A 20,801-nucleotide genomic window follows, 5' to 3' on the forward strand; every position below is an offset into this window, starting at 1 on the left:
TCAATGACACATGTTTCTTGTCGGACATTTAGACATCAAACGATGGTACTGCTGAAAAAGTGCCCGAAACATCTATCTCTCAAGCACGCACACGCATACGCACACATACACTGAAACAAATTATTCAAGGCATAAATTCCGCAGCTGCCTTTGCCGTCACCGCTGTACAAGACTCCTTATATATAGTTTCATATCATTACGTTATCTTGGTGTATTAATGATGGAATCATCCAAGTGAAAATAACAGTTCTCAAAACTAGATAACAAAATGATGTTATACATTCAATTTCCTTCATTAGAAAGACATGGAAGGACAAACAATGGCGTGAGATTTTAAGATAAACTTTGTAGGTGAACCCCCAAATTAGCATAGACATGCATGCCTCATTGGTATAAGAAAGAGCACTGATGACTGACATATATTTCATGTTTTAATGACACACTATTACTTATTCCAGTATACAAATGACTAAAATGTATGATGATGTATTATAAACAAATACCCAAAACGTTTATCAGTGATTACATATTTTGGATAATTAAACATTCCACGTCCTTTGAGTGGGCTTGCACGATTCCACACTACTGAAATGAATAAATGACCACTTAGTACTGAGTGTATTTATTCCGCCAGATCCTCTGTTTGGAATCTGTTACCATATCGATGCCGATTTGTAGATGGTCAAGATTAACGAACACGTTTTATTACCATAGTTGTCTTGGTGACAGTCACGATTTCAGTCACTGGGGTACGTAAGAGCTACAAATAGACTAAAAGTTTAGTTGCTTGGCAGTCTTTGATGAACATAACTATAAGCGACAACCTCCACATTTCTTTCCCCATCCCTGATCTAACCCCTGACCTACGTCAAATCAGAGCAATGAACAGCAGACATGTGCTGTCTGTGGGTATATCTCGGTCACATATTGACCACAATGAGCTGCAGTGATTGGTTATTCTATCTCACACCATAAGCCATCGAGCTGGAAATAAATTCCCCTGCTCTTGGAAAGTGGAATTCCAGAATCAACACCAGTCCTCACTGGCTGCGAACCAGACTCACGTCCTGAAACCTGTACATATATAATGCCTGAGTTCTCAACACTCAACCAATGCTTACGTTCGTCACGAGTTTCTAACTAAGAGATATACTTACTGTTGTCAACGTAGAACTAGATTACATGTGGATTGTTCATGCAATAGATTTTGAACAGAACCAGAATTTATTTCTTTATAACCATCCTTTATTGAGTCAAAGTTTTGATTTGAGCACATATTTGTGAATTTAATCGTAGCCTGGACCTGGAATAGTAAGTGGAGGTTACCCTGAGTTCCTCTTGTTTTGTCAAATGCTTTCAGACTAATGTACTATAAAAGTGATCTGATTCACACAATTTCTTAAATGTATAATAACCTGCACACGGGTATAACATTGTATTCAAGAGATCTCGCAGCTGAAATGCTAAAAGGTAGTTATCGAGTCATTCTTTGTGACTGGTAGACCTGAAGTACCACGTGACCCACGTACATTCTAACTGAATATCTTCTGAAATCTTTCTCCGCAAGTCTGCAGAGAATATCTTCATTGTACGGACAACACGTAGCTTGCTAAACAAACACTGCATGTGATAAGCGTTGTATAGTAGCGTGAGTTTTGTGTCAAGGTCACGGCCCAGTACGGGTTATAGTGCACAATGGAGTCACGATTTGTGAGCGTATCGCACATTATTCGCATGAAGCTTACAATAAATGTCAGGCTAAAGCGCTTTTTGTTTCAATGAGGTGATTTTTCATCACACGTATACTGAACGTATATTGATTATATCATTCACGCTTGGTAACACCAATGTATATACAAAGATGTTATAAATGTATGTGACAATGTCTTTTAGTAGAAAGTTGAAGAAAGACAAACGATTGCGTAAGAGCTAAAAATAACGTTCAAGGGGAAACCCCAAATTATCATAGGCGTTGCTCATTGGCTGAAGAATGTGGCGTGAGTGCATATTTCATGTTTCGGACGATGCGATGTTGTTTATCGTTACATGCAAACGATATGACCAAATTCATAAATTTAATAGATATAAACCCACTTAATTCCGTTGACCGGGTTTCAGGAATTATTGTATACAAATTGGGCAACTTTTGGATTGAAGTTAATTGACTTGCTTCTGTTTGTGTTTGTGACCTGCAGAATAGGCTCATTCTTTTTGTAAACAGGTAGTATCACTATTTGACTGTGATTCATAAAATCCTGAGCACGATATAGTTGGAATCTAATTATTTTTATGATTTTAGCTTAGGATGCTTATGAATATGAAAAGCGTTTTGGTTTTATGTTTATTATAGGCGAGCACCTCATCCCAACACCACACTTGCAGTTGCTAACTGCATTATACATGAACATTTCCTTATTTATCATTTGACTGACTGAAATACACTACTACCTCTCACATCACATATGAGTAAAGTGACCCCATTCCTTAAACCGGAATTCCCACTTGGCTGAGTTCCAAGTCGTTTCTCTGAACCTAGAAATATTTCTGGTGATTAAAATGTCGTAAAATGTGATCCCAACTAAGCTAAGGAAGATGTTAACTTCTTTATTATGAGGAACACAACGTTTCGGATTATGTATTTACTCATTTATCAGGTGGATTAATGCTATGAGGCATTCACCCGATGAAGGAGTAAGGCTATGCTCCGAAACGTTATGATCCTCATAATAAAGAATACACATCCATACAATTATCTTCCTTATGTGCATCACTTCTAAATGCCATTCGAAGACCTAACTAAGCTGTCATGCTATATGCTTTGGTGATGAATACATCGGTCTTTAAATAATTCTTTATGTAGGAAATTGCGAGACCTAGTTTTCAGAATGCACATTTCAATGTTGACCTGTGCGATACTCTAATGCAATTCGGATAATCTAGGAGCAGCGTTTGAGTAACAGCGCCGACATTTTGACTTTACTTTACGTTAAATGCCCTGCTTCACGGTGACAGCCTATTGTTGTTGCAGTTAACTCTACACCAGGAATTCAAAGGCCAATGTGAAAGTGCATTGATGCAGCTGGCGCTACTTTTAGCAGACATTTCTCCTAGGAAGGGTTTTGTCACATTATGTTCATCAAATAAACCCAACGCAAATAAACGTCATTATTCACAATAAATTAGAAATCATGTACCAAATGGTTGAAGTCAGAGAAATTCAAAATGTTGATTTTGAAAGCAGATTTAACGTGCCCCTACAAAAGATCATTATATCAAATGATAGATCAGTTTTATAATCTGTTTCAGACTCTCGTGTTTTAGGATTTATTCCTCTAACGTAGTTTCAGCGATAGATCCTTGTGTTGAAGCGGATACATTTTCGGTAGGTTGGCACAATCGCTCTTTGTCATTCACGGGCATTCACGTCATTCACGGGTCCAGATTAACGGATTGACGCCATCAGTCACTGTGAAAGACATTCGCTGCCCATGCAATTCCCATCTTCCCGAAACCCACAATGAGGCAGTTCGAACAGCTGGTATAATTATTTGAGTGGTTAAAACGGATTGAAATCGTTAACCATCAGTCAGTAGTATAGATTTCTCATCATGCCCTCACGTTTATGAAAGACATGTGGAGGAATCATTTCAAACTTAGACGCATCACAGACAGAAATACTGCCCCATGCAATTCCCAATTTGACTTGTACCATACATTCTCGATTTTCTTCAGTTGGACAATTGACTAGCCTTTGTATGCGTTTATGACAAGTTCCACCGATGAGGCAGTGCTGCTCGAACAGCTTGTATAATTATTTGATTGTGGTTCATAAACGCATGCTTATGATATGGTCGAAATCATACAATTGACTCGCTTTTGTTAACTGTTATGTATATGTTGTACATACTATGGTTATTCCCAGTAGTATAGATTTCTCTTCTCTGTCTAATGAATACAGTGTTCAGTGAAAATAACCACACTTGAGTTGATAGTTGGAATTAAACCAGTGCATCCGTAATAACCATGATATTCAGAAACCGAGACTTTTATAGACAATTGCAGTTAAATGCGTGAAAGATGGATGGTGTGAGTGAGTGAGAGTGATTAGTTTTACGCCGCACTCAGCAATATTCCAGCTATATGGCGGCGGTCTGTAAGTAATCGAGTCTGGACCAGACAATCCAGTGATCAACAGCATGAGCATCGATCTGCGCAACTGGGAACCGATGACATGTGTCAACCAAGTCAGCGAGCCTGACCACCCGATCCCGTTAGTCGCCTCTTACGACAAGCATAGTCGCCTGTTATGGCAAGCATGGGTTGCTGAAGACCTATTCTACCCCGGATCTTCACGGGTCGAAAGATGGATGGGCACTCGGGTAATGCATTATCTCCTCCATCCATTCATGTGGTCATGCGAACCGGCTTCCACAGGTCTGGAATGTACAGTACAATGGTGTTTCATAAATGTCAGTATTCCTATTAATGTAGCGTTCCTGTGAAATGCTGTCTTAGTGAGTGAGTGAGTTGGGTTTTACGCCGCCTTTTAGCAATATTCCAGCAATATCACGGCGGGGGACAGCAGAAATTGGCAAATGCTGTCTTATTTCAAACGTGACATATGATTTGTTGAAGGAGGAGAGTGACTTTCACGCTACCCTAAAGTTTACATGTTTTCTACTGGTGAAGGTCGAACTCTTTTGTATTGTTGTAACATCAGTCCACACAGTACCGTTTTGGGCAATGAATGATTCGTCGATTATATAACTGAAAAGTGTTTGAAATGATTACGTCCCTACATCAGCCTGACTCTGCGCTCTTAATGCACCATGATGAACAGTGTAACATTCGTCAGCCGTAACAACTGTTTGTTCAGTATGCCCGTTATCGATATTACAAATGCCTGTATCTACTGCAAAGTAAAGCTCCGGTAGGTAACTAAGTCTCTTCCTTTTCTGGACTGTGGTATAAATTTGTCACATTTACTCTTTTATTCACAATGCCGGGTATTCTCACAGGTACTATATTTTTGGTATATTTGATGAAATCAAAGTACGATCAAGAACCAACAACTTCTTTGAGTGGCATTTTTGAAGTTGGGAAGTACAATATAGACCAAACTTTATGGATAACAACTTTTTTTTATTCGTGAGTGAAACGTCACACTCACGAATAAAAAGTTGTTATCCATAAAGTTTGTTCTGTATAAAGAACCAACAATCTCTGATAAAACAATTTCCAGGCATGCATTGTTAACACTAGAGTAAATGTAACTGATTATCATATACATCAAAGTACCATAGATACAATGATAACGATCATGGTATACTGATGTGACTTAATATGGTAAATAAAGGATCTGTGGTCTATAAACTTTTTCGTTTGTGGTTCCGTTTTCCATGTGGAGCTGTTGGGGGTATTTTCTGAAAATGTATTTGAAAATATTGGCGTTTTACGCACAATACAAAATCGTTTAATGTCTCATCACCCGGATATTCACATAGAAATTAACGAGCAGTCCCCTATCCTGATGTATGTGGTGCATGCTGTGAGATCTGGCTGTCTCTCGGGGCAACTGACATACATTGTAATCTGACGTCACCGATCTATACTTAACTGGTATAAATGTAGTTGAGTCGTCTTACGTACGACACATTTGTTCTGGAGCGTTCCCTCAAACGTTTAGAAATACATTTAATCAACGTTAGGCCAAACCTCTGTGCACTGAGTACATAGTGCGTTGTTTCTCATTGAAAACCGAATCAGCGAGCATTTTGCAGGAATAATGCGGACAGCAGTGTCTAACATGCTTCACACAATCACACCTTGGGACACGCAACGGGAAAAATGAAATCACAATGTTGTGCTACAATGGGGTTAAACGTCTTGTTCAAGATTCTCTCACATTTACGTTGTGTGCAGTTATAGGTGTCTGCTTGTACTAGTTTTGATTAAACATATCGATCAACACGGAACGTAACTAATCATTAATTATTCATCGTGAATTGATTTTGAAGGTGAGATGCAAGTAATATTCTGAACTGAACACAATCATCCTGTGCCATTTCAGGTTAACGATTGACACCAGGTGTGGAAACTTGATATACCACAGTCTGGGCAGGATATGTAAACCTTCCCCCGAACACCTGCTTCCATCTCTTTTTCATGGTCATTCATGAATACGTGAATGTGATAAAACAGGAATCATGATGTAAGCAGAGATTTTTATGAACATTGAAATTGTTATGTCCCGTTTATTTATTATTGTATGAACGTTTTTCAGGACACAGTAAAATCAAAAGCCGCATATTAGAACACAGTGTAAATATAAAGTGTTAGCAGCATGGCATCTTTTCCCCTGGAAAATGCTTTTAGTTGTAATAAGTTGTAACGTCATGATGCCAATACACAGACGCTCTCATTGACTTCATCAACGTTATGACTAACTACCAGGTGTGGAGTATTGATTCAGAGTACCATTCTGATCCATGACACGCCTACTTATGTAGGACAGTTAAAGGATAAAGGTCTGTGAATCGTGAAGGATTGTAACCATGTACACTACATCTACAGGCCGTAGGATGACGCATTTGATATTTGACAATGGAGATGCATGACGTTTTTGTATAAAAACAAAATTATTAGAAATGGAATAATTTTGTATATTTCCATTCGAGTTAACTTGCACTTACAAGTTTGACATTGTAAGCAGATTTTACTTATTTCTGTATAAGGATACTATCAGGATAGGATATAAATATGTTTATTAAGGGTGTACGCTTCTTGAAATCTAGATCATGCACAGAGTAATTTAAATGAACATTATTTTCAATTTGAGGTACTGAATACAGTGATGTACAATGTATAAGATATGTTTGTACTAGGAGAGAATTAAAGCCATTACTGAATTTCTTTCAGTCTTTCATCGAATTATCAATATGTGATAGACATTCCCTATTCCAACAATTATATATGTCTCTGTGTGCCTGCCAGAAGTATTGATCTTGCTAATATTTATGACACATTTCAAGTGCTTAAGAAAAGTTGCCGAATTGTTCATATGTCAGTTTCTCCCTTGTGTATGTTTGTGGCTGGCGTCACCAGTGGTCAGAATAAGTTCACCTTTTCTATAATACCTCGCGACATCAGTGTTTTAGCTCATGCCTAAAGCGGTGTAGTCGGATTAAAAAAAGGATTCCGCTTTTGGCAGAAATCCCTATGACAACGAAAATAACTTTCGCCTTTATATATGACTTCAATCATCTCTTGTGAATTCGAAAGTTTTGACTTTTTCCACGGTATTCTCGCCAGTATAATCAGTGAGGGTTTCGAACACATACCTCTGTGTAACGAGCTAATCATTTGACTTGCTAGCTAGCCCATTACTGAAATACGTGTTTGGAAACACGTAAAATGCGTTGTGGATTGTGTCTGTTTGTCGAGGGGCATGTTGAGTGTTGCATGCTTATACCGCACTAGTGATCTTGGCTGTGATCAGGAAGTGAGGCCTACCAAACGTCCTGTTTGTATGTGGAAATGTGACGTCAAATATTGTCACCCATGTGTTTAGGAAAAGCGAAGACTATATTTGGGAGACAACTCATCCGAGTCTTTTCGCTACTCATAATGATATAGCATATCTACAATGCTAATTTTAGAGGAAATCCGCTCGCTGAAAGGAGGTAGCATAACATTCAACAATTTCTGCAAAGAAGTCAAGGCAAATTGAATTTAAAATTAAATTACATAGATATAAAACATTGAATGGACACATGGAGTCCGCCAGCACTTCATTAATATCGCAGTCAAATGTTTAAGAAACTACTTTTTAAGTTAAGACTCCTCGAATATTTCCAGATACAGATTCCCTTTGGTGATATTTATGTGAATTTATCACCGTAAAAAAGTGGTGACACCAGGCGTTGTCGCTGTGGCAACAGCCTGTCATGAATGGGAACGTTACAAATGGCGTAGGTGTAGAGATGACTAAGAGTTAGGTTGATAGTCGCTGTGCACCTGCAGCTTCAGCTGTCACATGTCCTTTAGTCGATATTATTCGATTAGATCTGTATAGGTGTTTTTCAAAAGAAATGTATTTCAAATATATACAAAGAAACATATTATGATTATATATACTGATTATATATAGTTACTGTATTATTCGTCTTATATACGTGTATGTGCAATCTAACCATGCATAATCTGGCCCCAGCACGTTTTGATATAGACTAATCCAGCATGGTATGGAATGTTCTGGAGGGGATTGAGAAAATAGTATCTTGCAAGCGCATGTCCCCATGAGCCCAGATTACATCATGATCAGCGGTTATGTAAAGATCGTGTTTTCCAATAATCCAACAGGCATTCAATAATACATACAAAGGGCATTTGTCGTATGTGCATTACACGCATGGCGCCTGACATATAATCCATTAAAAAGCGCAATACGTGTGTTCACAAAAGCGAAATAGAAGGGTATAACTTTCATTGTACATTTGGTGATACATGCAATATTATCAGTGATGCTATGCTATTTTCCCAATATTGCCGATGTAACTTAAAATCTTAACTCACTCACTCACTATACTCGCACTGACATGTAGTCTTTGACTATCATTCACATAGTCATAACATAGTCTTAGGTCTTTTGGGCTCACAAGAATATAAAGTAGTTGTTCGAACTGCACGAAGTTGGCAAGAAGCATGATATAGTCTTGGAAATGGCCTGCATTGTATGCTTTAAACGGCATGAAGATCAGACGCTTATTGTTTCCAGTCAATGCAGTCTTAAGCCGTGTAGAAGTAAGAGAAACATATCTATCCATCGTTCTGGAGAAACTGCAACATGCCAAGCCTCGGGAAAAGTGGGAGATGGAAAGCTGCAGGTATAATTCAATCTGGTACCTCACAGCGTGACGTTGCTCTTATATTCCACGTTCACAGTAACTCCATTGGCAGTTGTGGGGACGTTACCAGCAAAACAATCAAGTTATAGACCGAAGTGGCCGCCCACCGGTGACTATTCAAGACCGATAGATTCGAACCATGTACCCCTAGCACAGGTTCCTGGCAGCAAAACTTACAGCCTGTACCATACCTGTCAACATAGGTGTAGCTTCGAAAACAGTTCAACGACGTTTACGAGTCCACGGCATCCGTGCAAGACGCCCAACGCGACGGCCATTTCTGACCCCAAATCACCGACGTCGACGTCTCCGGTAGAGCAGACCACGCGTTACTCTAGCTGTACAGCAGTATCCTCATCAGACAAAATGTTCATCCGTTATCTTGGCCGGCAGGATCCCCTGATTTGTCCCCCTTTGAACACTCCTGGGATGAAATGGAGCGACGTTCACGTTATGCGAATCATCTACAGCAAATGGAATGATTTTCCCCATCACTTTCGCTGACGTTTGGTTGCCTTATTTAGCTGAGAGTACCAGACTTGTATCAGTGCACAAGGTGGACATACCTACTACTGACCTTGTGAACTTGCTTATGAGCATGAAATGATTTTTTTTTCAGATTGTGTATCACCAGACAGGATACTTGTACTACCCTTTGAAAAAAACAACCCCAAAACTGTGTGCGCGGCTTTCGGTTGTAGAAACCAGGAAGTTCCTTAAATAATAACTCAGTGAGTATTTTAAAACCACTTGTGACAGTACCAACGAGATAAAGATACAAACAACCACGTGCAGTGATTATCCTTGTGATTTATCGCATGATAGAACATTATGTTGACGTGCATACGTACATGTACAGCTCAACAAGTCAGCAGGTCAGCAGATAGTATAAACCTACGAACAAAGAACCGCCATGTAAGCTGTTGCCATCCACACCGACAAAAGAAGCTGAATAATCATTGATTATAAAATGCAATTACACATACATACATAATTATTCTTGAGCTCTTCAAGTTTAAAGCTATTCCATCGGCATTTGATGTTGTAATATAATATATTATCTTTAGACAGCCATAGCAGGGGCGGATATATTTTTTTAAGAAAGAGGGGGGGGGCTGCACACTTCATTTTAACCACGAGAGTTTCAATGGACATTTAATAAACGTCCAGGGCAAAAGACGTGTGACGTGCAAGTCAGGGCTTATGGGAAATAAACCTCGATAGCATCATAATTCAGAAGTGTTTTCATTTATTTTTTCGTTTTTGTTCTCTTTTGAGAAATGATCCTTATGGAATAATCTGGTTGTTAGCGATTTAGTCGATTTAGCAACAAACAGATTACTTTAACGGAAATAAACACGGCACATTTGGGATGGTAAAGTCATGCCTGCGAATCCAGAAAGACCTAACTGTAAAGATGACAGGTCGGGCAATAGATATTATTTTGGTGGTTATATATTCTCTGAATCTTCCAAGAGAAATACTTCCATTCTAATGATTATCTTTGCAAGTGCAAAAGAGAGAGAGTAATAATTAAAGTTTATTTTAAAATTATCTAAACATTTTATGATTGCACGAGTTAAATGTCACTCATGGAAAGATGTATGCCTTTTCAGCTACAGAAAAACAGATTCCTTGGTCATACGTGTGTTACGTTTAAGACCTTAGCACAGGAATACACTAAGCTGTCAAAGTTGTTCAGTAGTGTCTCTCCTCATATTAAGAACACGTATACATATCATTTGAAGTATAGACGTGTTTTAATGAAAACTGGTACAGATACAATGCCCTTTTGAGACATTAGAATCAGTACAACTTAGGTTATTGTCGGAATCAGAAGCCCAGACAGGATTTTATCAACCGTGATATTGCCTGTGTATGGCTAAGGACCGCACACCCGAAGAATGACTAAGCGTATTTACCCGATCATTTGTGAAATTGAAATTGTCAAGAATTACGGTAGACGAGGTTACTGCTGCAACTCACGCCCACGCCAACACCCGAACATTTATCCCGAGGAATAAGCCTTCGGAAGAAACAAACATTGTAAAATAGCCCAACCAATGCTCCAGGTGTATACGACAAGAAGTTATTACATTCCATAATAAATAAAACAAATGCCTTTTACAAGAAAACTGCATTTCAAATTAACCTTAGATTGATTACTACTCTGTTATGTAATGTTTAACTAAAATAGATCAAGACAGAAATAGTACAGGATTGGTTGGTTCTACTAGTGAAACGACAGCGTTTGATCATTCAAAAATGTCCATCTTGTTGACATTCTTTGTTGAGAGGTCATCGAGCTGACTGATCTCCAGAGATGACTTTAATATTTATTTGAAAGAGTTCGATGTTTTTTTCTTGTCGAATGAAGTCGATTTATCATAAACACAGTATAATCACCAGTCATGCTGAATCAAGCTCTGCTTAACAACTTTGTATGAAAGTCACATCACCCAATAAACTTTCGAAAGAAGTATGCTTTTGACACTGACAGCCACATCATTTTGCTTTGTGAAATTTTTATATCAGAAAGAAATACAGTCATGCTTCTGTTCACTTATTGACTTTCTTGACGTCCAAACGCTTGGTGATTTTGAAATGCAAACAATCAGCATGAAATACACAATGCCATTTTAGAAAGTGGTCAAATGTAACATATGTTCTATTTGGGATTACACTCTGTCAGTAAAGTACAGATTCTAGAACTTTTTTGGGGTATACCCAAATAGAACATATGTTAACCAACCAGCATGTTTATTCGTAGTTGTAACATAATATACCTACAATCTTGGCATACATATGTGTGAAAATATCACACTACATATTGCCTCATATCTATACAAACTAAAGTATCACCTGGTGTATTTCGTGAAGTGGATATCTATCTCCATTTCAGAACCCATTCAGAATTATTGAGTGCATACGATGCATAACCCGCTTTAATTCTCCACAGCCTTTGGGATGTTAACCAAGGCTCGCCGAATACATTGTGTACTTTCCTATCTTAAACAAATACACAGATAAGATAGTATGACTTACCTGGATTTGATATCAGTCATGTGAATCATGTATTAAGTTAATCTGCTTATCATATTATTATTATTACTCATATGAACGTCAGCTGATGATGTGTCAAGATGACTTGATGACAGCAATGTGTGTTATCAGGTAATTAGTAGGTCACTCTTGATACTTTGAAAATCTGCAGCATTTCAGGAGAAAGATGGTTCTATTTCCTTTTCAGTTCCGGTTAAAACACATTGTTAGCTATGTAAGAATGCATTATTCTGTTTTTAGGTTTTACAAGATAGGAATATATTTCTTCATGAATAGATACACTTGCGGTTCGTAAATGTCGCCACCCACTTGCTTGTAAGGGTTTAGGTACCATTGAGGAAGAGACATATCGTGGGTCTTTATGGCTCACTAAACATGACATAAAACTGAAAACCTATGTCATAATGCTGAAATAAACTTTGGAATGGTATATAATGTAACTGGCACACAACAAAACCTTATTTCCTTCAATACCCTATGGCATGTGCTAAACATATTCAGATCTCAGATGAGTCTTCTTAACTCTTAAATACGCAAGAATTACTCTTAGCAAGAACCATTTGTCAAAATTTAAAGATTTACAAAAGAAAACAATATTTGCCTTTGTGAGTATCGAGTCGGGGTATATACCTTGTGTATCCAACCTGTTTACTTTGAAAAGAAAAGAAAAACATGTATCATGGCTTACGGTTGTATAGACCAGGATGTTCCTTACATACAATAGTAAGCAATTTATTTTACCCACTTGTGACAGTAACAACGAGATAAGAACAACCAGGTGCAGTGATTATCCTTGTGATTCATCGCATGGCAGAACATTTATGCGGACGTGCATATGTGCTCAACAAGCCAGAAGGTAGTATGAGCTTACGAATAAAGCCCCGCCCTCTCAGATGTTGCTGTCGATACCGACAGTTACTGCTGAAGAACGGTTGAATAAAATACAAACATTATTCACTGATACATACTAATACTTAAGCTGTTGAAGTTTAAAGCTGTCCCGTTGTCATCTACTTGTAGCAGTATACGATCTTTAATGTATAACTGAAAACCTACGGCTTATTGTTGAAATATACATTGTGGAATATAATTGACAGACAACAAGACTTTCATAGTGCAGAAACAAAGTAGTGGTTATTCAGTGGGGAGGAGCTAATGATAAATTTAGTTCGAACAGTCGTTAGGAATATACCACAACACATTACAAATCAGTGGTACAGTCCGTTTGATTTCATTTGAGACCGATGAATTAATACAAAACAGTCAGGTAATCAAGAAGCGTGTGTGGTGAAATTTCAAGTTCACACGAACAACTCGCACCCTGGCTGTTCTACCAGCAAGTGGTCACCCCTCGTATAGAATAGCGAAAAGCGACAACAAAATAATGATCGTTTGTAAAACAACTTTTTTATTCGGGTGTCCAAAATTATGAGAGAAATCATAAGAATGGCATGTCGATTTTATGTGACTGTGCAAAATTTGGTTTTGTTGCAATTATTAGATTTTGTTTTAGTGAGCAATTCACCGGTCTCAAATGAACTCAAACGGACTGTAGAAGTGTTTTACTCTTCATATCTCGTTTTTGCTATCTTTCGAGAAAAGATCACTTTTCAATAATGATTAATGTGGGTCATACCATACAAAGAAGAAGTATATTATTTCAATGGAAATAGGCGTGATATGTTGGAAGGTCAAGGACTACGAATCAAGGAAGTTGAGTTTTTAGTTCACAGAAAAACAGAATGTGCACTTTCAACACTCCTGGTATTTCCCATAAGATAACGAAAGCCCTTCCGCAGAGGGGGAAGCGGAAGGGCTATCTGAAATACCAGGAATGTTGAAAGTACACCCGGGTTAGGTCAAGGTAACCTGGAAGGACGTAAGGTCGTTATCTACATTCATATTATGTTCCCGTGACAAAGCATTATTGTTGTCATCATGTCTCACGTCTACATGTTTGTAATGCTTTAATCAAGTCAACATATCATAACAGAATACAATCGTCACACTATGGTGTATACCACCTGTTTAGTGTGTTCCTTACTCAAGTCATGTATTCATACTGTCATCACTATACAAGGGTATACGATGGTTATTGCCACTCACAGGCATACATGGTTAAACACTAGAAACAGGATGTTGACTGTAGCAGTTGTTTTATACGATGCTTTGTCATCACTATACAAGGGTATACGATGGTTATTGCCACTCACAGGCATACAAGGTTAAACACTAGAAACAGGATGTTGACTGAAGCAGTTATTTTATACGATGCTTAGTCATCAATATGATGTTGGGACAACATCCACATTCCCTTTAATCGGGACTATGTGAGAGATCAGGGTAAATACCGTGTTGATAAACAATACCTTTAGTGTATATTATCATTTATATTAAAAGAGGAGTTAATGAATATATTCGTTAGTCATCTGCACACACTCGTTGACATACATGTTTCAAATGTTGTAAATCTATTACAATTTCAAAGCAATTAAAAACTCATGAAATGACAAATGTTTATTAAATGATGTAAATTATGAATGTTCAGTGAAGGTAGACTGTGAATGCTTCATGTAATCGGATTAAATATGCATGAACTGTGTGATACATGACTGGTGTATAATATGTGTCAATGAATCAAACGCGTTTTGTGGTAAAGATATGTATCTGTGTATGCAATAGTATGTATGTGTATTACAAGGCAATGTAAATATTGTAACAAGAATACGAATTTGACCATTCTTAGATGTTTTAAGAGAAACCGTAAATACTAAAAGGTCCATATGTTTTGTTGTTGTTCTCCTCCAAACACATTTTTCAATGTTTTTCTTAAAATATACCATCGAGCTCCAACGCGTTTTAGAAAGTAACAATATTAAATTCTGGAATACGGGATATCTGAGAGGAGTCACGTTTCTTTTACAGAACATCGTAATTTCGAGGTCATGTAGTAAGTGTGTTGACACAGTCTGGCTACTCATATCATTGCTACAAACGATAAACTGATGATTAAAATCGATATATTTGATAACTATAATCAGGTGTTATCTAGTGTTAAATCATTGTGTCTATTATCTTAATCTGAATAAAATATTCAGTCTTATCAATATCAGACTTCTGACACGAACACCTTTCTGTCAATGTAATGGCATCAAAAGATGCGGGGCTTTAAGCACAACTAATGAAGCTGAAGGTCTCGCGATAACGAGGTGAAACCTGAAGCGAACTTGTCTCTCATGGGGACACCTTAAACTGTGAATCCCTGGCGGTGTGAATCGACTCGCATTTTTCAACTTGTCCAACACTCTGAAGACGCCGCTATATAACTGGGATATAATTGAATTATAACTACCATATGTGTCAATTTTCTCAGTACACAAAACCGTAAATGCTGAGTGTCAAATACATTCTAAATTGCATTCCACATAGCACGATTTGTAACACAATCTCGCACTTCAGTAAGGCCTGCATTATACGATACTATCGACTGTACAGAAGAGCAAGCTGGCATTACTTTATCTGGGTCAAGGTCGGTGAAGTGTGCACAACTCAGGACAATGCAACACCACCTTCAAAATATGAACTATTAACAGTTGCATTAGGTCAGATCAATGCATGTTAACCCTGACACGTTCGAGACATCTGCTGTGCAAACCAGTTTCAGCTCGGAATGATCTGATCAGATACAAGCGTATACTGCCTACCTGTGCAGGTTCTGTGTAATCCCTTGTGCTACATTGTATACTACGAAATTGTCACATGATGACGAGATTTATAATTTGACATAAATATAATTTACTTCACGCAAAGTTCCTTGCAGTCTCACAAATATAAGAATAAAATCGATACTTATCTGTGAAATATTGATGAGTTAACGAAATTAATTACTGAGTTTGCTGCCAATAATAAAATGTGCAACATAATTTCCGGTACGTAGTTTCGATGAAATACCCAACAGAGCTACTTCTGATATTCGCAAACGATGCATCGAATTGTGATAATAAAACACGTCAAAGCCAGAGAACAACGATTATCATCTAAAACAAACTCCATCATGCACTCAAGGCAATGCAGTACTTGAAACCATGTCACGCCCAGTGCGACACATCTCCATGATGTCGTGACCTTTGAAAGGGAAGTAACTCGATGGTTACTCATAAGCTGAATATTATGTCAAGTTACTTTATTAATTTGTCCATAAGAAAAGTAAAGTAAAGTACTTTACGTAATTTGTACAAAATATGATTACATATTGTTTTACGTCGTGTGCATGTGTTGTGTTTCAGAAGAAAAAATATAAGCACATACTGATACATTTTATTTATTAATTTATTTTCACATTGCGGTGATTTTTGTGAAATAGATGCATCTTGTGTCATGTTTTCACACTGACAGTCGTCCACGGCTGGGTAAGAGGATTCCCTTCGCCAGTTGTTCTGGGGAACAAACAAAACAACGACAATCAATACATTCTACTATCATTAAGTGTGTGTTTTCATGCAATCAGGATCCGTGTGTCTTTGTTATAAGATCTACCATGTTAAGCATGTCTACTAGGCAGTGTTAGCCTGAGACTCAGCCACAGAAACGTATGGTGACAGGATATGTAATATATGCATCAAGCACATACTTCATGTGCATAGGTGTGCTATAACAATAACATAGTGTCCAATAACATTATGCATTCAGGAATGTTCGGTACAAGTGCCAGGGTATTAGTCTGTGACATATACCGGTGAACATTCCCACCTGGTTGAGTCTGCTGTAGCCAGAAACACCTCTTCGTCTTTGTCAGATGAATGATAAAACACAAGAGCCAAATGCCGCAGTGACGACTGCAATACATCATAACCACGAGTACAGGCACGTGGTCGGCGACCACTGCAAAACAAAAATATTTTTTCCAATCGAAATAGGTACTGTTTTCATTCATAACGTTAATATCGTTGAGAACAAACACATGAACATATAGGGCACATTGATGCTACACATTCTTTGCTTAAAGTGGGATCAATGATGACAACAAAGTCTTGACTTGATCCATTGACATTTATCGTGACCATCTGTATCCAGTACACAGACCAAGCATACCGTTCAGCAGAATATCAACTTGAATAATATACTTTTATTCCAGCGAATATAAGATTACCGTTGGTCCGTGATATCCCATTGACATTCGCCTTGAAGGATTTTCCCTGTCCAAAAGACACATGGCCATTCTGTGAACAAAGAATACCAGCATACGTGATCATTCATATAACACATGTGTCTCAGTTTGAAATGAATAATTAGTGAACATCCGAATATATAAGAATGGAGAAATTAAGTCAGAATGTAAGCAAATAATAAATACATTCTAGGCTAGCTACAGAGCTGAAAAAATATAATTGTCTTAAAGTATTTATAATTTCTATTAACCAGAACCGATATCTATAGAATATTAAGTCAGAATGTAATCAATAAGTCAGAATATAATTGTCTTAAAGTATTTATAATTTCTATTAACCAGAACCGATATCTATAGAATGGAGATATTAAGTCAGAATGTAATCAATAAATATATTCTGTGCTACAGAGCAGAAAAATATAATTGTCTTAAAGAATATATAATTTCTATTACCCAGAACTGATATCTATATCTCCTGCATTGACACAGACAGAATGGCAGTTTATGTTTTCATCGAAGCATTGTTGTGGAAGACAAGGCTTTTCTACTTGCAGACCTCAGTTTCCTTTGTTGCCATATCCTACATATGAAATAGATGTGTAAATACCATGCTACCATGTTCATCGCATGTTCCTGTTATATTTATAATGCTAGAATATTTAATGTTTCATGTTTCCTGTACATTTATATAAAGAGATAATGTTATACACATACATGCCCACATCCTTTGATACGACATAAATGTTAATGGTGTGTGGGATCTAGCGTAGTACAAATAGTCTATTTGATAGCATCACCGTACATACTTATGGAACCGCGTGTGTTAATGCATATATTTCACTTGTACTTCAAATACACAACATATTTATTTTCAGCAGCGTGTCGCGCATGAGCAACCTCAAATGTAACTTGATCATCGCCCTAATCGAATAAATGCACAAAACCCACAGAGACTGAATCTTTCCCCAATCGTGACTTTTCACATATAATATAATGTAAATTTTTATGTGATGATATCAATTTGTTTCACTCACTGATTTTAGTTGGCGTTGAGATTGGACAGATAACGTCATCTGGGTGTCATGTACCTTTCCTGTATTAACCTGTGAATATATCAGTGCAAATACACCGTGTGGTTATACCAGATACCAACGTGTACACATTAAATAGTGACTGTAGTCTACTGAAATATGTTTAAAATAATTACATAGTTGTAAATGTAAAACATCAAAGGACACAGACACTGATTTGTTTTCACTATTTTTTTCTACAATTGTGATGGGCTGTATATATTAATTTATAAATTTCCCTGGACATTTAAAATCTGCATACCTCGGTGGTTGTCGGTGCTTCAACATATTCACATATATCACTGCAGGAATCGCAGATGTGGGTGACGATGTCATATAATACTCTTTTTACACACGGGCCTTCTGTTGACTCCACCTAATAGTCATGGTTATCACAAGGATTCCCAACGAACATTTCATATCAAGTCCAGCTGACACCCTCTGGAAAATTATTTTAGTTGAGTCGGACATCGCTTTGAACCGATATAAACCGTCCGTATGTCCAGTATTGAGTCACTACTAGTCCATTTCGGACAGTTTCAGGTGTCTGGCGACTGGGACGAATATTCACCCTGGACGCCATGTTTTACTCCAGTATACATCGTGAGACCTGGACGTCAATGGATGTTGCTATATTTAGAACAACCTTTTTATCAGTTGCAGTTGGTCCAAGCAGCCAGTCTACCATGCTCGTAAGATATAAAATGGGTGTTAACTGGGATAAGATCATGCAAATTTCACTGAACAAAACGTTGTTTTTCCTGTCACAATATATCCGCATGTATCCTCGGTAGATCGCACAAATGGGTCTCTCTACAGCAACCCGAATCATTTCACGTAAACAAATTGAGGTAGCATACAAACATAAGGCACTGGTGATAACTGACAAACAAATTTACATAGTTTACATAGTCGATCTGTACTCGTCATCTTGAATAGAAAATTGCATGTATATTTGGCATTATATTCTTTTTCAAGTTGGATATCAATATATTGCAGATATCTGACAAGGGCAAATGCAAAGCACATACATGTATACATGTAACACAAATAAACATTAAATCCGGCCTCATTCCAATGATGCATTTTGAAAAAGAACTCACCTGAGTTATATTTAAACGAAAGAACTGAAGTAAATTACAAAATGTTACACCCTGACCACGAATATTGCAGTACAATTTGCATTCATAAACACCAACTGGAAGATATATACGATAAATAAATGAGATGTTCGATTAATAGGGCACACACTGACATTCTGAACAGGGTTGGAGATCTAACTCTGACATACCACTGCAATCTCAAACTAAAGAATATACTTAAACTATTCTATCCAAAGTAACCCCATTCTCAAATATCACCCCTCCGATTGCGCCATTGCTCATATGGGATATTGACTATCAAGAATGTATATAATCAAAATGAATGATTGATGTATTAATATGGTGATTCATTATACAACGGTTGAAATCGTTACATAATAACCTACACCTATCTCAGAAAATATTTGTTTACGTGAAGCCTGAAGTCCCCAATGATGTTAGAAATGTTGGTAATATAATCCGCGTCTCAATTAACAACACTTGTCAAATCTCTCTCTCTCTCTCTCTCTCTCTCTCTCTCTCTCTCTCTCTCTCTCTCTCTCTCTCTCTCTCTCTCTCTCTCTCTCTCTCTCTCTCTCTCTCTCTCTCTGATGTATAGCATATTAAGACAAAATACATCATAGTTACAACACTTTTATTGGAGACTCAGTAAAACATTATATAATCAACAAAACATCACAAAACATTTCTTTCAGAACCGATTTGTTAACTACACTCATTCGATTTGTTTTACATTACCATTCAGGTATATACATTGATATACCATTAGACTTGATCACTTGAAATCTCAGAATATATAAAACAATACTTATTACATACACAACCGACATGATAACATTCAAGAAACACCAAGCACTGGCATATTAGTTCCTCTACAACTATCTTTATCAAGAAACAGCTGACGACATGCTGACCAACAACAGACACGAGATTTCTTATGCACAAACTGCATATATTCCACGTCTACATTGATGCCACTCAGAGTAATCGTAGTTTCAGCTTCCTCATTCCGCCCTCGTCGTTTGCTCAGATTTGTTTCCATTCTTCCACTGTACAGTATGATGACCAAGGCCACCATGGATACCAGAATAATGACCACTCCCACAGTGATGACCACCCCCTCTGGCATCAAGTACCTATCTAGAAGAGCGATAGTCAAATTATTCAAAGACTGGCTGGCTGTACATACGTATAATCAGTGCAGGTATATTTAAAACAACGTCAACGATAATTACTCAGTGGAATACTATCCATATTCTCAGAAAGCTTTGTATGACATTATACCACTCACCGTCATACAAAGGTAAAGTTGCTGCCTCAGCTGCACTGGTGGTTGTCAACGTGTCAACGTGAGTCGCCGAAACAGTGTTATCTGAAGACACTGTCATACAAAAACCGCCATGAAATATGCCATAGAAAGTAAACTTTGTACGACGTGCATGTTTGATACCAAATATACCGTATACAATAAATGCTTTTTTTATCTGTTCAT

At 37.5% G+C, this 20,801-nt stretch overlaps 1 long non-coding RNA gene across 3 annotated transcripts in view; it reads right to left on the reverse strand.

The window, feature by feature from the left end:
• Positions 1 to 20,801, reverse strand: part of LOC124259289 — a 95,926-nt gene that overhangs the window by 71,955 nt on the left and 3,170 nt on the right. For 2 of the 3 annotated variants that reach the window (XR_006893809.1, XR_006893811.1), the window contains exons 2-8: positions 20,601 to 20,690; positions 18,469 to 20,449; positions 18,171 to 18,239; positions 17,590 to 17,716; positions 17,119 to 17,188; positions 16,719 to 16,850; positions 15,674 to 16,405 (exon numbers count right to left, since the gene is read on the reverse strand). This is a non-coding gene — a long non-coding RNA (uncharacterized LOC124259289). The remainder of the gene's footprint in view (positions 1 to 15,673; positions 16,406 to 16,718; positions 16,851 to 17,118; positions 17,189 to 17,589; positions 17,717 to 18,170; positions 18,240 to 18,468; positions 20,450 to 20,600; positions 20,691 to 20,801) is intronic. The other variant, XR_006893810.1, reaches the window with a different exon arrangement.

This window comes from Haliotis rubra, unplaced genomic scaffold (assembly GCF_003918875.1).
Source record: "Haliotis rubra isolate DU_JTF1 unplaced genomic scaffold, ASM391887v1 Scf716, whole genome shotgun sequence".
Classification (NCBI taxonomy): Eukaryota; Metazoa; Mollusca; class Gastropoda; order Lepetellida; family Haliotidae; genus Haliotis; species Haliotis rubra.